Genomic DNA, 27,979 nt, shown 5'->3' with positions numbered 1-27,979 from the left:
TGTAGGGATGGACAAATCTGTCAGTTATGTGAGTTTCTCATTTTTCCAGTCTTTAAGTCCCGTTCACTCTTATTTCCTCAGCAGTATTTTTTTTAAGTCTGCATGAAAATTTGTATGCATTCTCATGCATGTTTCTCCTAATAGACACATTTTTTTTGCATGCCATTTCGTCTTAATGTATGCATTTTTTGCAAGCCATTTATCCTACTATAATGCATTTTGATACATTTTCACTGTTTTACTCATTTTTGGGGTACGCTATCCCTTAATATAAGCGCCTTAATGCGTTTTTCTGGTTAGAGAAGCACATCACAACATTTGGAGATTTGTGAATTGCTGCCCTGGACTCCATTGGGAGGAAGGGTGGGGTAAAAACTAAATGAAGTAAAATAAAATAAGAATCTGAATGATAGTTCTGGTTCAGTTTATTGCGTGTTGGTCCACGATGTGTTAACTAGGTAGGTTTGTGTTACAATGTGAACTGGATGAATTTGTCCCCCACCCCCCAAATCCTTAATTGGCATTTCTACTTTGAACATGACTTTCTCTCCCCCCCTTCATTGTGATCAAACTGAATTACACGTCCGTGTTTCTCTCTGTGTGTCTGTAGAATGTATTGCCCCCCCCAGGGGAAAACCCTGCCGACCCTGACAAATTTGCGTGTCAGTTGATCTCACCTGATCTTCAATGGCTCCCTTTCTCTTCAGCAGAAATCACAATTGTTATAGTTGATGGCTATATTGATTGCCTTGCTTTTGGCTTAGTTAGGGGCAAGTGAGCCTCGACAGCTCGGAGAACAGGAGGGGGAGAGGGGAGAGATTTTCGACAAAGTCTTGGTCAGTTGGTCTCTTAGAAACAGGAGCTGCTGTTCCTATAGAAGAGAGATGTTCCATTCACCTTGGCCCTGCCTTAAGCACCACTCATAAGTGGGCCTTGCACATTCACATCCAGGCTCCTTGAAACCATTGAGACTGCAGCCATTTGAAAAGAAGGCCCAGCCTTCAATGGCAGGACCTTGGGCCATTCTAATTGGTTTTGGTTCAAGGGGCTACTGGATTTGTGAAAAGCCCATGGGCAGCTTTCCCACGCCGTTCTCCAAGCAAGGGGAGGATGGAGGAGGGTGCTAACAAGGCTTGCAGGGGGTGGTGGCAGCTTAGAGATGGAGAATGGAAAGGCAGGAGCGCCATATAGGGTGAATTGAAGCCTCTCTTTTTTTGCTGGCAAAGCAATTTATTCACTCATCTAGGGACGCGGGTGGCGCTGTGGGTTAAACCACAGAGCCTAGCGCTTGCCGATCAGAAGGTCGGCGGTTTGAATCCCCGCGATGGGGTGAGCTCCCGTTGCTCGGTCCCTGCTCCTGCCCACCTAGCAGTTCGAAAGCACATCAAAGTGCAAGTAGATAAATAGGTACCGCTCCGGCGGGGAGGTAAACGGCGTTTCTGTGCGCTGCTCTGGTTTGCCAGAAGCGGCTTAGTCATGCTGGCCACATGACCCGGAAGCTGTATGCAGGCTCCCTCGGCCAATAAAGCAAGATGAGCGCCGCAACCCCAGAGTCAGCCACGACTGGACCTAATGGTCAGGGGTCCCTTTACCTTTACCTTATTACCGTAAATGTCTATCCTGTCCTTCTTCCAAGGAGATGGATGCAACATACGTGGTTCTACCTCTCCCCCCGTGCTGATTGTTCTCACACCAACCTTGTGAGGTAGGCTTTGCTGAGAGGTGGTAGCAGTGAGCTTTGTGTCCAAGGGTAGATCTGGAATCTCCAAGGCGCTAGTCCCTAATCACTAGCCACGTCCGACGATAGCGATGCAATAAAATCCCATGGCAATTGCCTGTTCTTTGTATAATTAGCCCTGATGTAATTGCTTCCTGTGTGCACTGGTCTGCCTGCCTGCCTGCCTCTCATTATTAACATGCTGTGTATTGTGATTTCTTCCTCCTTTGAGGACCAGCTTGTACATGTATCAGAAACAAGCAGGAAAGCATTTCTCCACCCACCCCCGGACTGGACAATGTGAGTTGTTTGGCAGTGGGTGGGGGAATCACTTTAAAAAAAAAATATTCCCCACTTCAACAAAGCATGCACGAACCAGCTAAGTCACAGGAAAAGACTAGACCCATTCCTTCTCCGTATTGTGCTTGTTTTTGATGTGTAGTGCAGTGTATGTAGAACCCCTTTCGCTGTAGGAGCATGTTCACGAACACAGTTGCCCACCTGGAGTCTGAAGTGGTACGGTCCAGGAAAAGCTTCACTCCTTATAAATCCATAGAATGTGCAGACTGGCTCTTATTGGCTAGCTGCTCTCATTTTGCTTTAGTTCAGGTAGTTTGCGGAGGCTGTTGGGTGGGTGGGGGGATAGAGCACAGGAGCCAACACCCACCTGTGCATATGATGAACTGTCCAATGCTGAATCTTGAGTACGGATTCTTGCAACTAGGCGCTCCACTTGCTTTAGGAAGACTTGCATTTGGATGCTTGCTTGCCACAAGCGCAATTTGCTGTGCCTTTTTCTTTTCTTTTTAATAAGCAGTGCTCTGGAGCTTGTGCGTGGCCTTGTGCTTCCTGGTTGTGAACAGACCCCTTAGTTAGCTGTGTAATAATAATAATAATAATAATAATAATACAGTGGTACCTTGGGTTAAGAACTTAATTCGTTCCGGAGGTCCGTTCTTAACCTGAAACTGTTCTTAACCTGAAGCACCACTTTAGCTAATGGGGCCTCCCGCTGACGCCACACGATTTCTGTTCTCACCCTGAGGTAAAGTTCTTAACCCAAGGTACTACTTCCGGGTTAGCAGAGTCTGTAACCTGAAGCGTATGTAACCTGAAGCGTATGTAACCTGAGGTACCACTGTAATGGCACTTAGCATTTTAGATGAGGATTTAGCATCTTAAGCCTCATATAAATGTTAAGTACCATTATTATTACTGTGCTAACTAAGGGGTCTGTTCACATGCGTGTTTTAATTTGTCCAAGGTACTTCACTTACATCATCCGGGTAATCCTCAGAATAGCTCTGTACGATGGGTCACTATTGTTAGGAACATATGGAGTAGCCTTATTCTGAGTTAGGCCATTGGTCCAACTACTCAATGTTCATCTAAATTGAGTGGCAGTGGCTCTCCAAGGTTTCAGGCAAGAAGCCTTTCTCAGTATCATTCGGAGATGCCTTCTGCATGCAGAGCAGTTGCTCAGCCACTGAGTTGCAAACCTCCACTTGTTCCCATTTTAATTTGTTCACTGAGGAGATTGAGGATGAAATTTGCTAGCATGTGAGTTGGTGGCAGAAGCCTCCTTGGTTCACAACTCTGCCTCACTGTAGAGATGTAGTTCACCTGGGCAAAACCACTGTTTCTGCTCTAGAAAAAGGTTTGAAGCCAAGATGTTTTCATTCCAGGTGTCCACCAAATCATGCCTCTCTCCAGTACCCATTCTGCTGCTGCAGCCGCTGCTGCTATTATTATCAAATTTCTATACTGCATAGTATATGAAAATATCTCTAAGTGGTATACAAAAAAACTGAAGCAACAGTAGACAACTTAAACAAAATATTGCAAAAACAGACAGTTACCTATAAAAATGTTACATTAATACACAGTTACTAACATATATATATATATATATATATATATATATATATATATATATATTGATTCCTTTTGATACACCCTTCCTCTCAGCCTCTGGGCTCTCTCTCTGGGCCCAAACAAACTCAGCTCACCCAAAGTCTCACAATGTGAACAGTCCCTGGAAACAGTGGACATCACCCTAGTCTGTTACTCTAGACCAGCTTTTTATGGTTTCTCTCCTGTATGATTTTTTAAAGTGTGAGATTCCAGTCACCTTGAAATGTAATCTGGCAACCCCTGATGCAGGGCATCTTTGATGTAGGTGGTACCAGGGCTCTTTTTCAGCTGGAACTTGCCGGACCTCAGTTCCGGCACCTCTCAGGTGGGTGCCATTGCCTTTTCAAGAGTATGAAGAGTTCATGGTGAGTTCCAGCACCTATTTTTCTAGAAAGACAAAAAAAAAAAAAAGAACTGGGCAGTACCATCTTTTGGAAGTGAGTGAAATAGGCCTTTGCTCATTTTGTGCCCACATGAAGTGTTCATGTTGATGCACTCTGGTGACATGATAAAGAAAATATGCAACTAGTTTATTGTGACTTGATTCATTTTTCACTTTACTTCTGAGGGGAAATAGCAATAAACTTTATTGAGCCGCAGTGATGGTAACTGGATATTGATGGGTTGTATCAAACTAAGTTCTACTTGTAACAGACCCATTGAAATTAAGGGAACTAGACCAGGGCCCTGCGGGACTTGACATCTTTCCGCAGGGCTTGCAAGACAGATCTGTTCCACCAGGCCCTAGGCCAAGGCACAGTCTGACCTCCTCCTTTGGTGATCCTCGTAGAACTCTGGCCCAGTGGTTGCCATTAATTTGATTTTGAATTGATTTTAGAATGAATTGATTTTAGAATGAATTGATTTTAGAATGAATTGATTTTAGAATGCTGTGTTACTTTCTGAGCCCGACTTTGGCTGGGGAGGACGGGATATAAATAAAATTTATTATTTATTATTATTATTATGTCCTCTAATGGACCAGATATGAGTAGCACCACTATTGGATACAACTCTCCGGCATGAAAGTTCTCTTGTTGATGATGCTTTTAAAGGGTTGGTATACTATCTAGTTTTTCTTATCTGTATTAAGAACTAACCTCCTGATTAAAGCTCTGCAAAGAGCCCAGGGACCCATTCTTGCACGTGTATACCTTCATAGGAATCTGCAGAAGGCAATTGGTAGCTCTCGTCATGAATTTCCATTCTGATGTATGTGTCTCATTGCAAGGTGCAGCCTCTGCCTTGGGACTGGTGTGGTTACTCTCCTCTGTGGAATTTCCTCAAGTGAAACTGAGAAAGAAGTCCCCCCATAGCTCAGTGGCAGAGCACATGCTGTGTCTTCATGCTAGAAAAGTCCTGGGTTCAGTCCCTAGTATTATAAGTTGAAAGAATCTCTGGTGACAGAACCATGGATAGCTGCTTCCAACATACACAGTGTTGGGCTATGTGAAATAGTAAGTTTATATCTCACATCCAGAAAGACAGTCCCCCTTCAGAAATGTATCTGCACTGGGATGTGTGCTCCGTTTAGACTTGTGTAACTGGGGAATTGATTGAAAACCGGACAGGAAAAAGAGGAAGGCTTATTGCATACAATAAAGACAGATGAAAGATTCACGCCCAGTGCTAAACTGACTGATGGTCTGGCTTGCTATGAAGCTTCATGTATTGTTCATGAGAGGTAGGTTTCTTTCTTGATGTTTCCTGCAAAAGTTTGAACGCGTACAGAAGAGTACAGTGAAAGATTTTAAACTTTCCTTACACAAAGGATAGTGGCTCACAGACAGTGCAGGTGTGATTTAGCTTGTGTGGTGAGAGATTCTGGGCCCCTTTGTCTCGGAGCCGTTTCTCAGACGAAGCTCTCTTTTGCATGATTTATTTACACCCTGCTGTTCAAGCTAATTTTGTAAAGCGGCTTAGCATTACAAGAAACATGGCAACAATAATATACTGTATTAAAAATTAAATAATTCCCTAAAAATACACACCGTTTTTTTTTATTTCAAAAAAATCAGCAGAGCACCGATTGTGCTGCTCAGAGAGCCCTCCAGACATCCTTTTTATTGTGAATTCATGATGATTTTTCACTCAGGATCCTGTCAAGGTGGCCATATGCAATATTGCTTTCAAAGCAGTTTGTGCCCACAAAAGTTTTGGGGTGACAATGCTGTTTCAGTGCATATTTTGTCATTTCTTGCTGAAATCCCATAACTTGTTTGGAGCTTTTAGTTTTGCTTGTCCTGCTTTTGTTGCGCTGTGGTCCCTCTGGAGAGCAATAATGTGTTGGCAATGGGGAAGCATTGCAGAATTGGTAACAACTAATAAAGTAGAATAAATGCAGCACTAATAACATACTATTGTTGTGTCAAGAACATGGTGCACCTGCGATAAATCACTAATCTTGATTGGCCTTTTGTTATCTATCTAAACACCTTCAGAAATAAAAACATATTCAAACGGCATCTAAAAATGGTAGGAAAGGGGATTGCTGGATCTTCCCAGGGAGAGATTTCCACAACTGTGGTACCACCACTGAGAAGTTCCTATCCCCGTTGGATCTTTGCCAATCATAGGCTAAGAAGCTGGACCTCTGAAGCCAATCTTGAAGCATTGGTTTGAATGTAAAATTAGGAAGTGTGCATGTGTATAAATATATATATATAGAGAGAGAGCACAGACACTTTAAATATGTTGTCATGAATGCTCAAAGTTGGCGAATACCAATGCTTTCAGATTACCGTATTTTTTGCTCCTCCTAAAAAGTAAGGGGAAATGTGTGTGCGTCTTATGGAGCGAATGCAGGCTGCGCAGCTATCCCAGAAGCCGGAACAGCAAGAGGGATTGCTGCTTTCACTGCACAGCGATCCCTCTTGCTGTTCTGGCTTCTGAGAGTCAGAATATTTTTTTTCTTGTTTTCCTCCTCCAAAAACTAGGTACGTTTTGTGGTCTGGTGCGTCTTATAGAACGAAAAATTTGCAAAGCTCAGATATACGTAACTGAATGTTAAAAGGCACCTACAGTAAATGTGATTGCAGCATGTTAGTGTTGACTTGTGTATATCTGACAATCAGGGTTATACATCTTACTTCTGGGCATTCTCAGAATTCACCTGTGATTATCAACATTTGCAAGGGAATGTGAATAGGCACCAAATTGTGAAATGCACGGTGTGTATATGGTTATATATTTATATAAGACCAGGGCTGCAAGTTTGGGCTGCTTAATCAATGTGATTAATCAGCCAATGCTGTAATTACAGATCAAAGTTTCTACTTCTCACTTGTCGAGGCTGACGTGAAAGCACAGGCTCTGTGGCTCAGGTTTCTTGAAAGCCAGCCACCGCCTGCTCCTGAGACCAGATTTGATGAAATAGATACTTCACATTTCCCCTTCCATTTTACGTCCAAACCTGGCAGATAGTTTTCCTGTGAAGGTAAAACACCCGTGTTTTCTTCTGGCAATAGGCTTCGTGGCAACACTGCAATAGGGAATGCTTTGAATTCTAAAATTCAATGAAAAATAAAATACCAAATGTAAGCAATGGCCATCCCTTCTTAAAAAAAAAAAAAAGAATCATTGGCGTTTTTGTATCTTAAATTACAATTTTTGTCTTTCAAGACAGACCCTCCCCTTTGTGGATCCTCAGAAATGTTTCTACACTGAGGATTTGTAGTGTGTTTATTTATGTCATTGGTGAATCAGTTAAAAAACGAGAAAGTAAACTATAGATGGTTTGGATGTCAAGTCCTAGTCAATGAATTGTCATGTGGGACTATGCATAGTGACTGTCATCCAAAGAAGTTTTTTTTAGGGTCCTCCCAATAGGATGATTTTATTTTTTAAAAAAGAACAGACTCCCATGCCTTATCAAACACTGTTTTTGAAGGTACCCTCATTTTTGAAAGCAGATTGCTGTGTGAGTTCTCTCTTTCTCCCCCCCCCGCCCAATTGGGTACCCAAAACTGGTTGTGCGATTTGTTAAATTGCAGCTAACGACTGCAGATGCTTAACTGTCATCCACACTTCAATGCAGGGATGGGGAACCAGTGGCCCTCAAGATATTGCTGGACTCCCATTGTCCCTGACAACTCCCATTGTCCCTGATGCTTGGCCATGTTGGAAAGGCATGGGAGTTGAAGGAAAGGGGAAGAATAAGCAGTGGATACAAGATGCTGAAGGAAGGGCAAGCCTGAGTTCAGGGGATTTTGGGATCAGTGGCAGAGAGTCTGCTTTGAATGCAAAAGGTATCCGGTTCAATCCTCTCGAGGAAGGACTGAGAGAGACCCCTGTATAAAATCCTTCGAAACTGCTGACTGCCAGTGTAGAAAATACTGAGCTTAGGAGGACCAATGGACTGAGTTGATGTCAGGCTCTGTTCCTCTGATGCTCAAGGATTTTGATCTCTGAAAAGTCCTTTGGGAGCTGACCTGATCCGGGCTTCCTGGATTTGTATGAAGTATGGAATGGAATTATCCTTTGGATTTTTGTGACACAGTTCTTGGCTCGGAACATTCCAAAATGGTTTGCAAAGATTTATTTTAGAAATGCTTACTTTGCGATAAAATGCCTATTTAAACGCTTGTTTTTAAACACATGTGAATACTTTTTTTGTGTGGCAATAGGGGGAAGAACTGCAGACTTTATGCAGAAATGGGACAGGAGGGCATTTGGAATATAGATGTTTGAAATTGACATGGATTGGGAATAGAGTGGCTTATCATTCCCCGTTGTAGGCAAGGTAGCTAAAGGTTGCCGCATGTATCCCCCCAAGGGTCCTATTGTGCTTTTAAGAATTGTGGCTTCCACTGTTGCTGCAGCATTGAACTGTAGTTTGGCCGTCTTAAAGAGGGAATCAGGGCAGTGGGGATAGGATGCCGTGTGTCACAAAACTTAATTCCTTTGCTTTAGGCTTCTAATGTGGATAGAAATGCATATAACACCATCCACACTGAGACATGGCAAAAAGGTCTGTATTAGATGCCTCACATCCAAATGAATGTACATTGCATTTAGTTTAGAGGTGTACAGAAATGGTGTTGGTCAGGCATCGGCAAACTCAGCCTCCAGATGTTTTGGGACTACAACTCCCATCACCCCTAGCAAACAGGACACCAGTGGTCAGGGATGATGGGAGTTGTAGTCCCAAAACATCTGGAGGGTGAGCTTGCCTATGCCTGGTGTTGGTGATAGGTATTGCTGGGTACCAGCCAAGGCTCATGGCTTCGAAGGAGGTCAGTGCTGATCTCTAGAACCCCTTACTCTGTTGTTTTTCCTCTTGCTATTGCCCCCTGCTCTGGGGGGTTCAAGGAACTGTAGCCAGCAGCCACTGCTTGCTTACTCACCTGCCCTTTCTCTGGGAGCACTGGTGGGGATTAGGCAGCAACAGCAGAAGGGAGAGGAGTGGATCATATTAAGGACATCCTGTCCAAAGTCTCTCCTCTCCCCAGCTTGGAACACCACAGGCACGAGCCTCACTGGTGTTAGAAATCAGCCAGGGACCAGGCATGTTTTGTGACTGGAGCAGGTCCAATTGAGACCACTTGGAAATCTATGGTTGCCAGCTTGGTGACTGGAGAAAGTAAAATGTCACTTAGAGGAGGATCTGAAATATTTTCCTCGAAGCTCTCATTTGTTTTATTCTGGAGTGCTTTATTTGAAGTATTAATGTGTTGTAAACCACTTTGAGCTTTGCTCTTTAAAATACAAAGTGGTATAGCAATGAAATTATCATCATCATCATCTCCATCGCAAAAAAAGAGACAGCAATAACCTAGGCTTAATGTGCCATTGGCGATTAGATTATATATCTGAGTTTTTAACAATGACCTCACCACCTTGAAAATTCCTAATCCAAGATACACTCACTAGACAATTACTCATCTCTTAGTTAATGGAGGAAAAACTCAGTGGGTCTTTTAAAACTTCTTGGTCAATAGAAGAGCAAGCTGGCAAAAATGCCAGGAAGTTTCTGACTTGAGATGCTGAAATATCATCATTGACCTGACCAAAGAGCTCTGATATTTTTCTTCTTCTTAGAGCTCAGCTCTGTTTCTCCTTTCAGGGAAAGTTTGGCTGCTTCTTATGAGATGTCCTCAGATGGTTTACCCAGTGCAGATTCTTGTGATTGGGGCATACGGTAATATAGGTATAAAGGTCCTGTATAAAGATGGCGCAGAGACCTGAATTTGTATGCCATTTTGAAGGGCCCAGTGCATTATTACAGGGGTCCCCAACTTATGTGGGACCAGGGACATATTTGGGGGAAGATAAGAAACCATAAACTACTCATTCCAAGAAGAAAACCTAGTGATGTTGAGAAGTTGCTTCCGTTCCAAACCATTTTCACCCCCGCCAAAAAAACAAGTAAAATGTGGATGAGAAAGGAGCAGGCAATTCCCCTCCAATAGCTCCTCAAATGACCAGAAAACCAATTTTTGAAAATTGTGATGGGGAAGGAAGCATGGTGAACCCCATGAGGGATATCTGAGAGTGCTGTGTTGCCCATGGACGCCATATTGCGGGTCCCCAGTACTAGGCTATAGTTGCTACTGTGGCACTCTTCCTTGATCATGCTCTCATTAATGGGATTGTTTTTGCATATGGTGACAAGAAAATCTCGTTGTAGGCTAAAAAACGATTCCTTTTAAAACTGCTGTTCTATATTTCTCTCCCCCTCCCCATTCCCCACCCAGATAGTTGTCAAAGATTTGTTTTTGCTTTCAAAAGCTCTTTGCATCTCTGGCTAAGAGATGTTGAAAGGTGTGTTTTGATGTATGCCTACAGATGAAAGATATGCACCATTTTTTGGTAGCAAACTGGACCTTGTGTCTATTTGAATACATATTCAGATCCTTCCCCCCCTTTTTCTTAGTTATTTATAATGTACTGACATCAATGGATTTTTATTGGCATACGAGTACTTCAGTTGTTGCCGCTGCAAAAATCCAGCTTTTTGAACTGGGGGAGAAAGTGACTTGAGCCTTCTGTATTTATGATGACTTGGTAAATCGGGGGTGGGGGTGGGGAGCCCTGGAGATGTTGCTGGATTCTCCACCCCTCTTGTAAATCATTTTTATCCAGATATCCTGCTCACCCCTCAACAGTCTCCAGTAGGGCTCTAAATGAATTAAACAGTTTTTTTTAATTGATCAACTGTTATTTAGCTGATTAAAAAAATTCTGTATGTACCTTTTTTGATATATTGACAGCTGGGGTAACGTAATAATTTAACAAACAATGCCTGCCTCTTCATGTAGTAGCTATTATTTTCTTTTTATTTCCCCTCATGGTAACACAGCTGACCAAAAACAGCCCTAAAACGTAAACAAGCATGCCCCCATCTTAGTCTCACTGGACAAAAGTTCCCTTGACTGACAAATCGACTTAAGTTTAAGTTGATTGACCTACCAAGTTAAAAGTTTGCCAACCTGATTTCCAGATAGGGGGTAAATAAGAACCTTCTGAATCCAAATTTCACATGACCTTTGTGGCGTGGGTCTTTCTGAGCCAAAAGGAGGCTATCCTCCATACATGGGCACACACCCTTGTTGATATAATCTATGCATGAACATAGAGGTGCGCTCAGTGGTGCACACCTGCTCAGAAATCAGTTCAATAATTAGGCTGCGCAAGAGGGGCACGCCTTTGTCTGTGATGCTCTGTCTGTGATGCAGGCAATAAACGTCTGTTCTCACCCTGCATTCTGTTAATGAGATAGAGACAGGTAAGCATCACACATCTCAACTTCCTTGCCTTCAGCTACATCAATGAAACAGTGACAAGCTATTAATGGGAGGTGATGGGCCGAGTGCTAATTAGTGCTTCTCCTTCTCTCTTTCCCCTCCACCCAACTTTTACTAACCCTGTGCACTGAGATCTTTCTCACAGTCTTTCCCTTAAGCTCGTTGTCCTTTGTTTTCAAGTAGTTCATATAAAGCAGATGAGCAGAGGGATTTTTTTGGGTGTGGGTGGGTGTGTCTGAATGGTATATCACCGTGCAAACCTACATGTGCTTATTCAGAGGTAAACCCCAATGAATTCAATAGGTCTGAAAGCCCAGTTAAGTGCGTATAGCAACTGTCAACATCCAGGTGCTCTCCAGATGTTGGGCTACATTTCCCATCATCCTTGACCTTTGACTCTGCTGACTGGGGCTGTAGTCCAAAACAGCCGGAGGGCATCATGTTGGAAGAAGACCAGTAATGCAGTACAGTGGTACCTCAGGTTAAGTACTTAATTCGTTCCGGAGGTCTGTTCTTAACCTGAAACTGTTCTTAACCTGAGGTACCACTTTAGCTAATGGGGCCTCCCGCTGCCGCCATGCTGCTGGAGCACGATTTCTGTCTCATCCTGAAGCAAAGTTCTTAACCCGAGGTACTATTTCTGGGTTAGCGGAGTCTGTAATCTGAAACGTATGTAACCTGAAGTGTATGTAACCCGAGGTACCACTGTACAAGGAGCCATCTTATACCAGGTCAACCTGGTTGCCCATCGAGGTCTAGTCATTGATAGACCCTCTTCTCTGTGAATTCATTCATTCTTTGTTAAAAATGCTAACTAGTGGAGGCTGCTGCTACTTTTATAGTTGTGAGTTCAATGGCTTTGTGTCCCATTCTGGGGGATGCACTTTAAGGCGGATGCAGACAAGCTGATATGGGTTCAGAGGAGGGCAGTGAAGATGGTCAGGAGTATGGAAAAGAAGTCATAGAATGAAAGGCTGAAAAAACTGAACATGCTTACTCTGAAGAAGAGAAGACTGGAGGGACATAAAAACATCCATCAAATCTGTGAAGGGCTGTCACATAGAATACTTGTTTTCAGCTACCCTGGTGCACAGGAGTAGGCCAAACAAGCTTATGTTACAGAACTGTGGATTTGGGTAGGAGACATTTCTTAACTCAGGGATGGGGAACCTCAGGCCTGGGGGCCACTCTCTATCTTGCCCTTGAGACTCTCCCCAAACCATGCATCCTTTTATCTCAAGGCCACTCCCCTCACCAGCTCTGCTTTGCACCCTCCTTGAGTGTTTTTGCCTGGAGGGGACATGTCCTTGGACTCTGTTTCTTGCTTGCCTGGGTGAAGGATAGAATGAGTGTGTGGGCTGGGTCAATTAGCATTTGTTGCTCCACCCAGTTTTTCTCCTGGCCCCACCTACCACTGGCATGTGGTCCCTGAAAGGTTACCTGGAAGGGAATGCGGCCCTTGAGCTGAAGCACTTTCCCACCCCTGTCTTAACTGTACAAGCAGTTTGACAATGGGACCGATGACCTAGAGAGGTCGTAGGGTCTCCCTCCCCGGGTGCCTTCAAGCAGAATCTGGACACCCACCCATTGTGGGTGCGCAAGCTCTTGATTTCCTGGATCAAGCAAGGGGTTCGTTAGATGGAATTGCATACAAAGCCCTCTCCAACTCTAGGAGTCTACGTCTCATATGAAGGTGCACTTCCCTGCAGCAGTAGTGGGGAAGCATTGGTCCTCCTGCCATTCTTGGGCTCCAACTTCCATCAGCACCAGCCATCAAGATCAGGGATGATAGGAGGTGTATACCAACATCATCTGAAGGGCCACAGATTATCTATCACTGGTCTACACTGACTGGATTTGCCAGTCTAGGTTCACCCCCCGACATAAAATATTGCATTGTCGTTTATAATGGTGGTATTTAAAATTCTTAAGGCACTGTGATATACCGTATTTTTTGCTCTATAAGACTCACTTTTTCCCTCCTAAAAAGTAAGGGGAAATGTGTGTGCGTCTTATGGAGCGAATGCAGGCTGCACAGCTATCCCAGAAGCCAGAACAGCAAGAGGGACTGCTGCTTTTGCTGAGCAGCGATCCCTCTTGTTGTTCTGGCTTCTGAGATTCAGAATATTTTTTTCTTGTTTTCCTCCTCCAAAAACTAGGTGCGTCTTATGGTCCGGTGAGTCTTATGGAGCAAAAAATATGGTATCTGATAAGCGGTGGTATATTTACACACACACACACACACACTTTAAATCAGAAACATGCATTTCTATAGGGCTTGTTTTACTACGAGTAGAGTTTCAAATTTGATTGTTGATGTCCATCTAGCAGTACAGACAGAGCATTTTTAGACTCTAGGCTTGGTTATCATTTGTTTCCTCCCCTTACACAATAATGTGTTTTACTTGCTCGCTTCAAAATGTGGCAAGCCAGCCCAGCTACTTTTGGGGGCCTTTCTGCTTATTCCACTTTTGGGGGCCACCTGCCCCCAAAGTCCTGCCCTGATGGCAACAGTGTGCCTACCCCCTCACAGAAATGAAGTTTGCAGGGTTCCTTGTATGAGAGGAATTAAACCAGGTGAAGGCTGTGATATGGAAATGTCCCTTTATGCTGTGATGCACTTTACAGGCAGTTACAGTCATGTTTGCTGTGAGCAGAGGGCATTTCCCTGCAGCAAGCTCATTGGCGTCACGCAGTCAGGTGTGCATCCTTAAACACCCATGTGGAGAGCCACAACCGTGTGGGACCTTCCTAAATTCATGGACGTTTTAAGGATACACACCCAACCATTCATGCTTTCGTTGCAGCAAATGCCAACGCATTCATCAGGGCAAGCACAGACGTGGATCATTGCTAGGGACTTGGGGCATCTGAAAGAGTAGCCAGCCAAGGTATTGCATAGTGACCGATTCATCTCCATGACTGAATGGCTGTTGTCTAGTCCCTCTCTTCTTCTTTGTCCATCTCTCTCTCTCTCCCTCCCCTGCACCCTGTTTTTGTGCTTGCTTTGGCAGAGGGGTTGCCTTGCTAGCTCTTCAAATGCAAACAGTTATTTTGTTTGTTTTTCAGACAGTGGTGGTGCTTTGTAGGCACACGGAATGGAGCGAGGCGGGTGGGCAAAGGGTGGCCGGCGGGGGGGGGCGGCAGAGACGAGAGAAGGACTCATTCACATTAGCGGAGTTCTTATTAAAGCCGGGTGCGCAATGGCCAGTTGCTCGCCACAAAACCATATGCTGCTTCCCAGACATAAATCCCATGCAGGAACAAAGCCTTCTGTACCTTGGGCCACAGTTTGTTCTCCCTCCCTCCTCACTCTCTCATGCCGGAGGTTTCCTAGTGCCAGGGAGATATGATAATTCTCATGGAGAGGGAGGGAGGGAGAGAGAGGGAGGGAGGATAAAAATGCCTTTGCTCTTTGTGTCTGTTTAATTCAATGCGAATCCCCAGCCCTGGACATCATGAATGGTGGCTTTGTATTGGCCTTTCCTAAGCCTCAACTGCCAAGTCTCCCTCCTTCCCTGGCCTCCCCCTTGTTTCCCACCATTGGATGCCGATTAACAAACTAAATTATTTTCCCTCCCTAATGATGTTTTCCCACTTTGCACATGGGGTGGATGGATCTGGTGGGGGAAGGAAAAGCTTCTTGCAAAAGGAGATGCTAACCCAGCCAGAGAAAAGGAGCTGGGAAAGGAAGGAGCTGGATTAAAGAGCTTGTGTGTGTGTGTGTGTGTGTGTGTGTGTGTGTGTAGTGGAATACATGCTTAATGGTGAGGAATTTATTTTATTTTATTTTATTGCTTTTTCTAGCATTCCTTCTAATTACATGAAGCAAAATGGGGGTACACTGGCCTGGTTCGCAAGGCACCCTGAGCCAAACCTTGACTTAGCGACACCAATGCTGAGCTAAACCAAGGTCAAGCTGGTGTTTCTTGAGCCAACATCAAACATTGGTTATAGCTTGTAGTAAGCAAGGGTTGCCACACTTTCAAAGAGTCAAAACAAAAGTTGTTGAGCCTTTTTGGGGACAAAGTTGTTCAGCTTTTTGGGGGGGAATTTGCCAACAACATACGCCCAACATATTCGAAGCTTTTGGGTAGGAAAATTTGCCAACAACATACGCCCGACATTTTCAAGACGTTTCCAGTGATTTTCAGAAATGATGCCCGGACACTGTTTCTGACGGACGATTCCCAGATATGTCTGGGGAATTCCGGGTGCGTGGCAGCCCTGCAAGGAGAGAGCTTAACTGTGATTCCTGGTTTGGACTTTGGGTTGATGGGAGCACAAAGGTCTAGTGAGGAACAAAGCAGCTGCAATTTCTTCCCTGGAAACCAACACGATATTGCTGAGCCACAGTTTAGCATGCTGTGTGAACCAGCTCACTGTTGTGATATACTGGTGAGGAGTCCATGGCTTAAATTTTATCTCAGCCCATAAGTTGAGCTCATTGCATGGCCTTAGGCAAGCTAACATGTTTTCAGGCTCTCTCCCCCCCCCCCAATTTCAGGATGACACCGCCCTACAGGGCTGTTGTAAAGGGCCTTTAATCTGAGCTTTACTTCGTAGTTCTGTTAGTTTGGTTTATTCCATTTGTTCATTGCTTCACACAGCTTAAAAAGTGATTTATAAGGACATTATAAGGATGACGGAAGTCTTAACATATGGATTTTTTTTTATGTCACCTTTTTTGTATTTGATGTGATCTGGGTTTTTTTTGTTTTTGTTCTCTTTGTGGTGAAGGGACTTAATATGTAAAAGAATAAAGATTAAAATGCCCAAAAAACAAAGAATGCTTCTCGACTGAGTGGGGATTCAAACCATGGTCTCCCAGCACTCTAAACATTGTGCCACGCTGGCATTAAGGGACATGCTAGACTGTATAATTTCACCTGTGTGGGTGATTGTATTTTTTTTAAAAAATGTTCCCCTGTGGAAAAGAAAACCTCCCTGTATTTAATAGACTAGAATATGGTACACCGGAAAACGTGAGACCAACTGGTTACAATGTCCAAGGTAGAGTGTGTCATATTTCCACCTCTGGTCTGAAATGGCACCGTTTGGAATTCTGCCACCTCATATTGCTTAATGCATAGATAAGCTCCTAGGTCCTATCTCTACAAGTGACAGTATGAAATAGTAAAAATCTGAGTGGTTTGTTGTTGTTTTTTTGGGGGGAGGTGTCATCGCAGACTGTAATACTTCAGACTGCAATGTGAATATATCCAATGCATATTGCATATTGGATAATAAAATACCACGTTAGGGAGAAGGTTGGATGGATTATGCTCACTTTCTGCAAGCACAGAGTTCTGTTTTTGTGGGAGAGCAATCAAACGTCTGACATCTCCCATTCCATCTTGAACCCACACACCTACAGCTTAAAGTGGTGTAGTTCGGCAATGACTTTACCACTTGATTCTGTCAAATGAGTATAAACTGGAAACAAGCCTACCAAGCGGAGTCCTCAAATTCCTTATTTTAAGGCCTGCATAGATCATCCGAAAACTAAATTCTCTTTCGGCGTCCATTTTTCTGTGAATGGCAAGCAGTAATTACTTGACATCCATCCAGACGTGTGGGAGCCTTTCTCTAATTGAGATGAATTTTTTTCTTCTTCTTCCTTAATCAGACGTGACTGAGAGTTCATGACTTGGGATGCGGTGACACAAAGAGACAAGACATCTCTCTCTCTCAGCTTGGAGAGGTGAGTCAATGGACTTGGACACAGAAGGCAGAGGGGCTGGGTGGGTTTTTACTTTCTAATCATGCACATTCTATGTATGGGAGCATCTACTCCAGAAAACCAGAACCAATCATATTGGTTGCTTTGGGTGCTCCTATGTAAAAGACATAAGACGAAAATATATTAGTGGGAAGAGAGTCAGTTTTACATAGTGGTTAGAGTGTTGGATGGACTGGGGAGATTCAGGTTCAAGACTCAAAACCATACATTTAAAGCACATAGGTAAAGATATAGGGACACCTGACCATTAGGTCCAGTCGTGGCCGACTCTAGGGTTGCGGTGCACATCTCGCTTTATTGGCCGAGGGAGCCGGTGTACAGCTTCCGGGTCATGTAGCCAGCATGACTAAGCCACTTCTGGCGAACCAGAGCAGCGCATGGAAACACCATTTACCTTCCCGCCGGAGCGGTAACTATTTATCTACTTGCACTTTGACGTGCTTCCCGACTGCTAGGTTGGCAGGAGCAGGGACTGAGCAACGGGAGGTCACCCCATCGTGGGGATTCGAACCGCCGACCTTCTGATCGGCAAATCCTAGGCTCTGTGGTTTATTCCCCCAGATAATCCTGGAGCTGTAGTTTTTTAGGGATTCAGATACTCCAATGTTATCTACCCCAGGTATGGGGAACCTTAGGCCTATGAGTCAAGCTTAGCCCTCCAGGCCTCTCTGTCTGGACTGCCATGTTCGACACCTGAGGTTTCCCATTGCTGGAGTAGATAATACTAAAGCAGTTTCACATATTCACATATCCTGGAGTGAGAGAGAGTAGAGGTAGAGGTAGAGTGAGGGAGAACAGACTTATAGTATGATCTACCACTACTGTTACTTTCTCATCTTCACTCCCTTCCCCAGGGAAACTTGGGTTGGGTCAGGATGACAAACACACTTCCTAGAACATCCATGAGTTTGGTTATTGTGGTCCTTCCCTCCCCTCCAAAAAGTTAGCTACTGCCCACCACCATATCAACAGTGCAGTAGGAATTGGTCCTGTGATCCAGCAAGATCAAGAGTGGGAGGGCAGGTATCTGAATCGCATTGAATTCAGAAAGGTAGCAAAGGTTAATTCACACCCAATTAGTGAGTTGCAAATGGCTAGGAACAAAGTACCAATTATCCTGGTAGCAGATGTGTTCATGCTTCAGCTCATAGGTGGTGGTAGACTTACAGCCTCAGGGGTGTGACCAAGTGCCTTTTTTATTCAAGGATGAGCAAAGTGTACGACCTGTTCTGGCCATGTTGGGTGTTTGAATAAGAGTGAAGGGGAACTGACCCAGAACAAAGAGTGTGTAAGGGGCAGGTCTCTGTATTTAGGCAGTAGAGAGCAGGTTTGGGGGCAGGTTTTGTGAAGGGCACCTGCTTTACATGCAAAAAATCTGAGGCTCAATCCCTGGAATCTCAGGGGGAGGGGAGGGGGCTAGGAAGGATCCCTGCCTCAGACCCTAGAGAGCCATTGCCAGTCTAAAACTGGGCAATATGGTCTAGCAGTCTGACTCTGTATAAGGCAACTTCCTAGGTTTCTGTGTTCAACCAGCCAGAATTGGGTACTTCAGGACCTGGGAGAGCTCCCCTGGATGAACTGAAGTTGTTCTGACACATTCCAAAGACTAACCCTTATATTTGCAAGCTGGCCTGCTAACTGCCAGAATCATACCATATATATGTAAGACAAATGTCATTTTTACCAGATAGGACTCACGTTACTTCTGCGCCGCTGTGGTGCAGATATTGCCAGTGAGGAGAGGGAAACGATCTCATCCTTTTGCCCTCGCACAAGAAATTCTGGCTCCATCTTTTATTGTGCGTTAAGGCCCCAAAAGCTGAGTGCTTGTGTCTGTGAGTACAGTGTGAGAGTGTATAGTGATATATCAGTTTACAGGGATTATCTGTGTTTTTGTCTTCCTGTGTGTAACCATGGCATTATGCCCATGTACCGTACTCTGTGAGTAATGACGCTGTGCCTTATTGTCTCCCGCGCAGAGGCTGTGCGACATTCTGCTGCCGAGATAAGGAACTTCCAATTTGGCACGAGCTGCAAACGGCGATGAAGATGGAGGGCCACTGCGTGCGTCTCTGGCTTTTAATTCCCCCTGCCCTACTTCCTCCTCCTTAGTCCTGCTCTCCCCTCCCTCAAAGCCCATCCGTGCTGTGTGCGGTGCCCTCAAAGAACAAGTAGGAGGAGGCTGTGTGTGTGTGTGTGTCTGTGTTTGTGTATGAAAGAAGGGCAGCCCCTCTCCCTGAGAAGAGACCCTCTCAACAACTCCAGGCCACCCTGCCGCAGCTTATAGGTTCTCGGTGCCAGGAAGCCATTTTGATGGAGTCAAATGCCGTTTTGTAAGATGGCCGCATTGACGTGAGGTAGGTTGCACAGCTGCTGAATCGTTACCGTAATGCCGAAGCCCGCCCTCTCCTCCCTTTTGATCTCGCTAATTAATTAACCCACAACGGCAGAACAATAGGCCAAGCTGGCACATCCCCATTTCTGTCTGTGCCACCTCCTTCCTCAGGCAGAAAAATCCTTGCCCTCCCGCACGAATAATTGAACTAATGGACTTTTCCCGCTTACCCTTCCTCATATTTTTTTTTTGGGGGGGGGTATGTGTTTATGCCTGTCTGCTGCCCATCCTGTTATCCAAATGAGGGTAGAGGCGCAGGGAGGGAGGAAAGAAATTGGTGCATAGGATGGAGTGGGGAAGAAAGGAATGCTTTTATTTCTTTGTATGCAAAAAAATAATAATACTTAGTGATTTTTAAATGGAGGGGGGTCAGTGGGAGTGACATCCCCCCCCCGGTATAAAACCCATCAGGGAAATGACAGGATGAGCTAGCTTTGCTTTTGGTACTGTAATAGCAAACTGTAATGTCTGTTATTCCAATATGTATACGCATAAACACACATGCTCAGTCTCTGTATATTCAAATATGTTACCATATTCAAATATATCTGTAAGTAATTTGACATCGTACAAAGGATAGAAATCCACCTGTTCCTTTGTTTTGACTTTTTATGACTGCCTGGCCTGTAAATGCTTTATTTTATTTTACTTATCTATTTATCTATCACCTCCACCCCACCTTTCTTCATATTAAAGACTCAGTGCAACAGGATAGAATACCCCACCCCACCCCCCACCATACAATATTATCAAGTCAAACAATGCAGAATCAAGCCAATCCTATAGGTCGTTACTGCAGTAGACCGCTTCCAGTTGTGTGTGTATGTGGTTTTGTTTGTGTATGTATGAATGAATGTGATCAGGGGTTGTATTCAAATTAGGAGAGTGTTCTGTCAGATTTCTCCTTGGTGCGACGGAACGTTCTCTCTTTCTCTCCCCCCCCCCAGTGTTCCCTAAATATCTTCTGGGTTTCCCCCCAATGCTCCAGTGGAGGATGGCATGGGGTACACATAGGGAAAGAGGGGGAAGATCCCCTTGTGCTAGTATAAGAATTTAGTACGATGCCATCCACATTATCTATATGTGTATACATAAGTGTTAAAAGGCGTAATATACATTTGTTTCTCCTAAAGAGGATCAATTTGGACATTTCCCTGATGCCAAGGGGTAATCTGTTTATTCTTAATTCTACTTTCCATGTAGCAACTCTGCAAAAAATACAACACAGGAACTCCACGCCCATTTCAGAAGTAGTCCCCAAATAGCACTAACTGGAATACATGCCAGTAGTCTAAGGAGGGGCACTGCCGCGTTCACAACCCGAAGTTTACATATCCAGAGGGATACGTAAGCAGAGGTACGACTGTGTGTGTGTGTGTGTGTGTGTGTGTGGGGAGAGAGAGAGAGAGAGAGAGAGAGAGAGAGAGAGAGAGAGAAATGTGAGTGTGCACGTATTAGGCATGGCTAGTTTCTCCATTCTCTTAAAAGAGAATTTCTCATTTGACCATAGCACTTGCCAGGTGCAATCTGAAACAATGCTCTGGCAATTTTGTAATTTCTGCTGCAAAGCCAAAATAAAATGTAAACAGTGCATGAGTTAAAAACAATGTAAACAGTGCATGAGTTAAAAATAGTTAAATGCCGCCTTGTGCAAATATACATTTTGGAGGCAGACTTGCAGTTTAGGGGGGCAGGGGTGGGGCTGAAGGGGCATTGTGCCCCCCCCCGAGTTTCAGAGCATATGCAAATAATCTTTTGGAGAGCTTGCTTTTCTGATTAGCTCTCTGGCCTGTTGCAGATGTAAACTTGCCAGCTTCGTAAACCTTGGTTTATGAAGCCAGGAATGAGCATTTAGAACAATTCACTGAATGAATATTGTTTTAAACAATTAAATAGGCCCTTGTCCTAAATGTTTACTCCACACTCATGTATCCTTTTGGATTTTAACTTCAGCTTGCGGGCACCAGGGAGGACTCTGTGGGTGCATCTTCACTCTCAAGCACCCCTGTTTTATGCCATTGGGCCTGTGGGAGCATCTCTGCGCTAGCTTTTTGGCTGAGAGAGGTGGCATCTGTTCACCCCCCACAGTACCTTCTGGGACCAAAGGCGAGAGTGCTCCCTCCCTCCCACTGCCTCAAAGCTGCTGTAAGGGCTTTTCTGATCTCATGCTGTCAGCTGATGGTGACAGCACACATGAACGATTTTGGGTCACAGTACTATCGAAATTGGGGCACGGGTGGTGCTGTGGGTTAAACCACAGAGCCTAGGACTTGCCGATCAGAAGGTCGGCGGTTTGAATCCCCGCGATGGGGTGAGCTCCCGTTGCTCGGTCCCTGCTCCTGCCAACTTAGCAGTTCGAAAGCACGTCAAAGTGCAAGTAGATAAATAGGTACCGCACTGGTGGGAAGTTATACAGCATTTCTGTGTGCTGCTCTGGTTCGCCAGAAGCGGCTTTGTCATGCTGGCCACATGACCTGGAAGCTGTACACCAGCTCCCTTGGCCAATAAAGCGAGATAAGCGCCGCAACCCCAGAGTCGGTCACGACTGGACCTAATGGTCAGGGGTCCCTTCACCTTTACCTTACTATAGAAATGCGCCTAACATTGAGTCAGATCATTGGTTCATTGTGTATTTCCTACACTGTCCAGCAATTATTCTCTAGGGTTTAAATGGGGTATCTGCAGCCTTATCTAGAGATGTTGAGCACTGAGCCTGGCAACTTCAGTGTGGAAAGCAGATTCTCTGCTGCTGAGCTATGGCCCTTTCCTAATTTGCAGTCCCCACCAATTTGCAGGGTGAGGTGCATCAGGTTCTAAATGAAGATATTTTTGTCTTGCATGGGGAAGTTTGCCCAGATGTCTGTGGGGACCCCCTCTGGCACACCTTCTCTTCCAGTCTGAGTGCCCCACATGTCCACAACACAAGCACACACTTCATATTAACGGGAAAATGATGATATCCTTAACCTTAGAGCTAGTGGGATGGGAGAACTTGTGGCTTTCCAACAGTTGTTGAGCTCCAACTCGTATCGGCCCTGCTAAATATGGCCAGCGATAAGGAAGGATGGGAATTGTGGTTCAGCAATAACTAGGGGGCCACAGGTTCCCCATTCCTGTTTTAGATGTGGGTGAAACTCAGCAAGTTAAAGGATCACCTAGGTAAAGGTAAAGGTAAAGCGACCCCTGACCATTAGGTCCAGTCGTGGCCGACTCTGGGGTTGCGGCGCTCATCTCGCTTTATTGGCTGAGGGAGCCGGCATACAGCTTCCAGGTCATGTGGCCAGCATGACTAAGCCGCTTCTGGCAAACCAGAGCAGCGCACGCAAATGCCATTTACCTTCCCGCCAGAGCAGTACCTATTTATCTACTTGCACTTCGAAGTGCTTTTAAACTGCTAGTTTGGCAGGAGCAGGGACCGAGCAACAGGAGCTCACCCCGTCGCGGGGATTCAAACCGCCGACCTCCTGATCGGCAAGTCCTAGGCTATGTGGTTTAACCCACAGTGCCACCTGCGTCCCTAAAGGATCACCTACACAGGGCCAAATCGACTTTCTGTGCAAGAAATAGGATGCAGACCATGACAGATTTTTTTAGATTTTTTTTTTTAAAGAAAAAAAATCATTTCCCCATCAGTGCATCATATGGTTACATCCTGATCCAGCAAAAGAAACAGGCTTCCATGTGCAGATCAATATTTTAGATTCTCTTTCTCCCACACCTGCAGTTGGTGTAGACAGTGCCGTTTGATGTAGTGTTTGAAGACATTTCTGTATTCAGACCCACCTCTCCCCTTGTCAAGCTATTGAGAAAGCTCTTAATTTCGTTGTGAGATTCTGGTTCCTGAGTGACCTGATAAGGCCTGCATATCTGGGAGACATTGTGGCTGTTTAGCTCTATATTAATAGCAATGGTTCCTTGATACCTTCTGGATTTTGGACACTGTAGAGGAATTTCACATTTGCACCACAGGAAGTTACTGGTGCGCTCACATCTATTTCCTGTCAAGCTGCTTGCCTCTTGTCATCTTCATTTAAAAGCCTGCTCTTCTTGGATGTGTATAGTTGACCATTTAATGATAAAGAACATAAGTTAGACCTTGCTGGGTCAGTCCAATGGCCCATCTTTTATACTTGTATACTTTTCTCTCAGTGGCCAGTCAGAAGCCTGCAGGAAACCCTCAAGCAGGGTCTAAACGCCACAGCCTTCTCCTCCCCTATGGTTTCCAAATGTGGAGGTACAGCATAACTATTTGTCATTGATAGCCTTCTCCTCATGAACTGGTCTCATCCTCTTTTGAAGCTCCTGTAGGAACAAGTTCCATAGTTTAACTATGCACTGCACGAAGAGGTGCTTTCTTTTACCTTTCCAGAATCTTCCAACATTCAGTTTCATTGGATGTGCACATGTTCTAGTCTCATGAGAGAAGGAGAAATCTTTTCTCTATCCACTTCTTCCATGCCATGTATAATCTTATAAATACCTGTCATGTCCTATCTTACTTGCCTTTTCTCTATACAGTGGTACCTCGGGTTAAGTACTTAATTCATTCCGGAGGTCCGTTCTTAACCTGAAACTGTTCTTAACCTGAAGCACCACTTTAGCTAATGGGGCCTCCCGCTGCTGCCGCGCCACCGGAGCACGATTTCTGTTCTTATCCTGAAGCAAAGTTCTTAACCTGAAGCACTATTTCTGGGTTAGAGGAATCTGTAACCTGAAGCGCATGTAACCTGAAGGGTATGTAACCCGAGGTATCACTGTACTAAAATGCTCCAAATGTTGTAACTTTTCCTCAGAGGTGAGTCACTTGATGATTTCGGTTACCCTTTTCTGAACATTTCCCAACTCCTGTATCCCTTTTGAGGTGAGGGTTGTGGAAAAAAGGGCTGCCTCTATGATTTTGAGCCTCTGCTTAGGACCTGACCTTTACACTGAAATGGAGAATCTGGCCACCTCTGATGAAATCCCTTTTGGACACTGACCAATTCCCGAACTGAAGCCATGACATAGCATCTTTGTTTTGGGACACCTACACAGTTTGCTTGTCCTACACAGTGCAGGCCTATCGAAGTTGATTTACATGGCTAACTTAGGTTCACTTCACTAGGCCTACTCTTGAGTAGAACTTGGTTGGATGCAACCCATGATGTTTCAGGAAAGAAGCTGGGATTCCCCCCTCCCCCGCATGCACTTCTGGCATATGACAAACAAATAAACAAAACTAACAATAAACATGCACGTTTTTGCTAAAGCTAGTACAGTGGCACCTTGGTTCTCGAACACAATCCCTTACAGAAGTCCATTCGACTTCTGAAATGTTCAGAAACCAAGACGCGGCTTCTGATTGGCTGCAGGAGCTTCCTGCACTCAATCAGAAGCCACGTCGGACGTTCAGCTTCCAAAAAACGTTCGAAAACCGAAACACACACTTTCAGGTTTGTGGCATTCGAGAACCGATTTGGTCATCAGCTAAGCCGTTCAAGAACCAAGGTTCCACTGTATCCCCAAACCTTACCTAGGGTTTAAATGCATTCAAACCAAATGCATAGTCTTAACTAGAGTTGGCAGTATTGGGGAGCTGGTAATTGGTAATGGAAGCTTTCAGGATTTAATTTTACTCTTACGTGACTCTTTACAAAGTCATCTGTATTTGTGATGATGGGCTCCATAAATCTCAACTGTCTGTCTCCCTTCCCTTCTTCGTCTGTCTGTCTTACCATGTTCTATCCATCTCTGCTCTTCCATCTGTTTCTTGAGGTGTTCCTTGGACTGAAAAAGCATGTTAACAGTGTTCATGGGGGGTAGCGGGTGGGTGGGAATTTGTCTGGCTGGTATCATAAATGTGCCAATGGGGGAGGCACTGGGTCAGAAGCCAGAAGTGACCAGATGGTGTTCCAGCTTTTCCAAATCCTTGTCTTGGGGCTCCTCCCCTCTTGAAAATGGTCAGACTCCTCGCTGCTATGAGTCTTCCTGATCCTACCTAATCTCTCTTGGATTGGATAGAAATATGCCCTTCCAAGCAGAAACTGACGCAGCCTCCCTTGTGTCCATGATCTGAATATGAAGGCTCAGATCTCTAAGCCATGGAAGGGATTGTGGATGCAAATTCAGTCCTTGCATCCTAGCGCTGTAAAATTGGAAATGCAATTTTACTGGAGAGCCAGTATACATGTAATGAAGAGAGACGGGGGAAATGCAGGTTCATAGCTGGGTGGGGATTCGGTTCCAACTGGGAAGCCTAATTTATTTATTTATGCATATTTAAATAATTTATATTACTGCCCTTTGCACAGGCCACAGGATGGTTTGCAATAATAACCTACCTCACAGGGCTAATGTAAGAAGAAAATGGGGGACGACGACACCCCTGTATACTGCTCTGAGCTTCTGGGGTACTGGGGGATGCAGAGATACAGACAGGGAAAGTACTATTGATGATGGCTACTAACCTTGATAAGGGACACGGGTGGTGCTGTGGGTTAAACCACAGAGCCTAGGACTTGCCGATCAGAAGGTCGGCGGTTTGAATCCCCGTGACGGGGTGAGCTCCCGTTGCTCGGTCCCTGCTCCTGCCAACCTAGCAGTTCGAAAGCACATCAAAGTACAAGTAGATAAATAGGTACCGCTCTGGCGGGAAGGTAAACGGCATTTTCGTGCACTGCTCTGGTTTGCCAGAAGCGGCTTAGTCATGTTGGCCACATGACCCGGAAGCTGTACACCGGCTCCCTCGGCCAATAAAGCGAGATGAGCACCACAACCCCAGAGTCGGTAACGACTGGACCTGATGGTCAGGGGTCCCTTTACCTTTTACTAACCTTGATAGCTTGATTGGCCTCCACAATTGGTAGCAGCAACGCTTCTGAATGCCAGTTGCTGGAAACCACAGGACAGGAGAGTGTTCTTGTGCTCTAATTCCTCTTACTGTTTTCCCACACACATTTGGTCAGTCACAATGAGAACAGCATGCTGACCCTAGATGGGCCATTGATCTGACCCGGCGGGGCTCTTCTTATGACCTCATGAAAACTGCACAGGTGTAAGATTCATTGTAACCCTGCCCTGGGATTGAAATAGAAGGCAGGAGAATGTTTTGTGAATTTTGCAAAAGCGAAAGTTGCAATTCCAGAAAGAGGACTCTGTTAGTCTGCTGCAGCAGAAAGTGAAAGAATGGAAGCATAAGGCCTGTATCTAATTAAGTCCTATTCAGAGTAGATGCATTGAAATTAATGAACCTAAGTGAGTGATGTCTAAGTTCAGTAGGTCTACTCTATGTAGGACTAGTGTTTGGTACCACCCTAATATGTTTATTATGCCATAAGCTTTCATGGACTGGAGTCAACTTCAGATGCATGAAATGTTATTCTGAGTTGACACACACACACACACACACACACACACACAGTGGAAGAAAGGAAGTAAGCCTTGAGACTAGAGGGAAATGAAATGAAAATGCCATACTTTTTGCACGTGTATATTGAGTTTTTCCTTGTGAAACCTGTCCAAAGGACCTGAATATCTAGGCGAGTTTGTGGCAAAATTCAAATCCACCAATGCAAATTAAGAACTTGATTTCCTGATGGTTTCGCATTGTGTGATTTGCACTAGCCAATTTCTATCTCCCCTTTCCACATATGTTGGTTTTAGTTCTACAGGGTAGTGGAACTGCTGTCCTGTCCTGCTTTGAAGGCTGTGAATCCTAGCTAACGCTTACTTGGGAGTACCTCCCACTGAACTCAACGTGACTTAACTTCTGAGTAGATGTGTACGGGACTGCATAGTAAGAGTACGATTTGGGCGTGAACTCTCTGAAGGGCCTTGGGCAAGCCACAAACTGCAAAACATTTCATGCCTATGACCTCAGTCACCTCTGCAACAATCCTGTGAGGTACGCCAGTATTATCCCCACATACACTTGTGTGCTTGTGTGTGCTGAGTGATTAGGGACTTTCTAAGGCCACCAAATGAGTCTTATGACCAAGTTGACCTTTTGAATTGGTGTGGCTTGTACTGTTACTATTTTAGACTCCTTGGATCAAAAGAATCAGGAATTCCTTCTGCCCAACAGCTCATAGGGACTGGGTGTGTGTGCTGAGTATGTTTAAAAAAACATTTTTAAAAAACCAGCATTTTGTACTGTAGTACATGAAGTAAAAAAAAACGGGACGCGGGTGGTGCTGTGGGCAAAACCTCAGCGCCTAGGGCTTGCCGATCGCATGGTCGGCGGTTCGAATCCCCGCGGCGGGGTGAGCTCCCGTCTTTGGGTCCCAGCTCCTGCCCACCTAGCAGTTCGAAAGCACCCCTAAGTGCAGGTAGATAAATAGGTACCGCTTTATAGCGGGAAGGTAAACGGCGTTTCCGTGTGCTGCACTGGTGCTGGCTTCCCAGAGCAGCTTCGTCACGCTGGCCATGTGACCCGGAAGTGTCTTCGGACAGCGCTGGCCCCCGGCCTCTTAAGTGAGATGGGCGCA

At 44.9% G+C, this 27,979-nt stretch overlaps 1 long non-coding RNA gene across 1 annotated transcript in view; it reads left to right on the top strand.

Annotated features, from left to right (window-relative positions):
* Positions 1-27,979, top strand: part of LOC310749748 — a 94,645-nt gene that overhangs the window by 23,410 nt on the left and 43,256 nt on the right. The window contains exons 3-4 of the long non-coding RNA XR_014541710.1: positions 17,006-17,080; positions 19,099-19,476. This is a non-coding gene — a long non-coding RNA (uncharacterized lncRNA). The remainder of the gene's footprint in view (positions 1-17,005; positions 17,081-19,098; positions 19,477-27,979) is intronic.

The sequence above is a fragment of the Podarcis filfolensis genome, assembly GCF_964270895.1.
Source record: "Podarcis filfolensis genome assembly, chromosome: 14".
Lineage (NCBI taxonomy): Eukaryota > Metazoa > Chordata > Lepidosauria > Squamata > Lacertidae > Podarcis > Podarcis filfolensis.
Note: the sequence above shows the minus strand (reverse complement) of the source record. Positions and strands in the feature narration are given on the sequence as shown.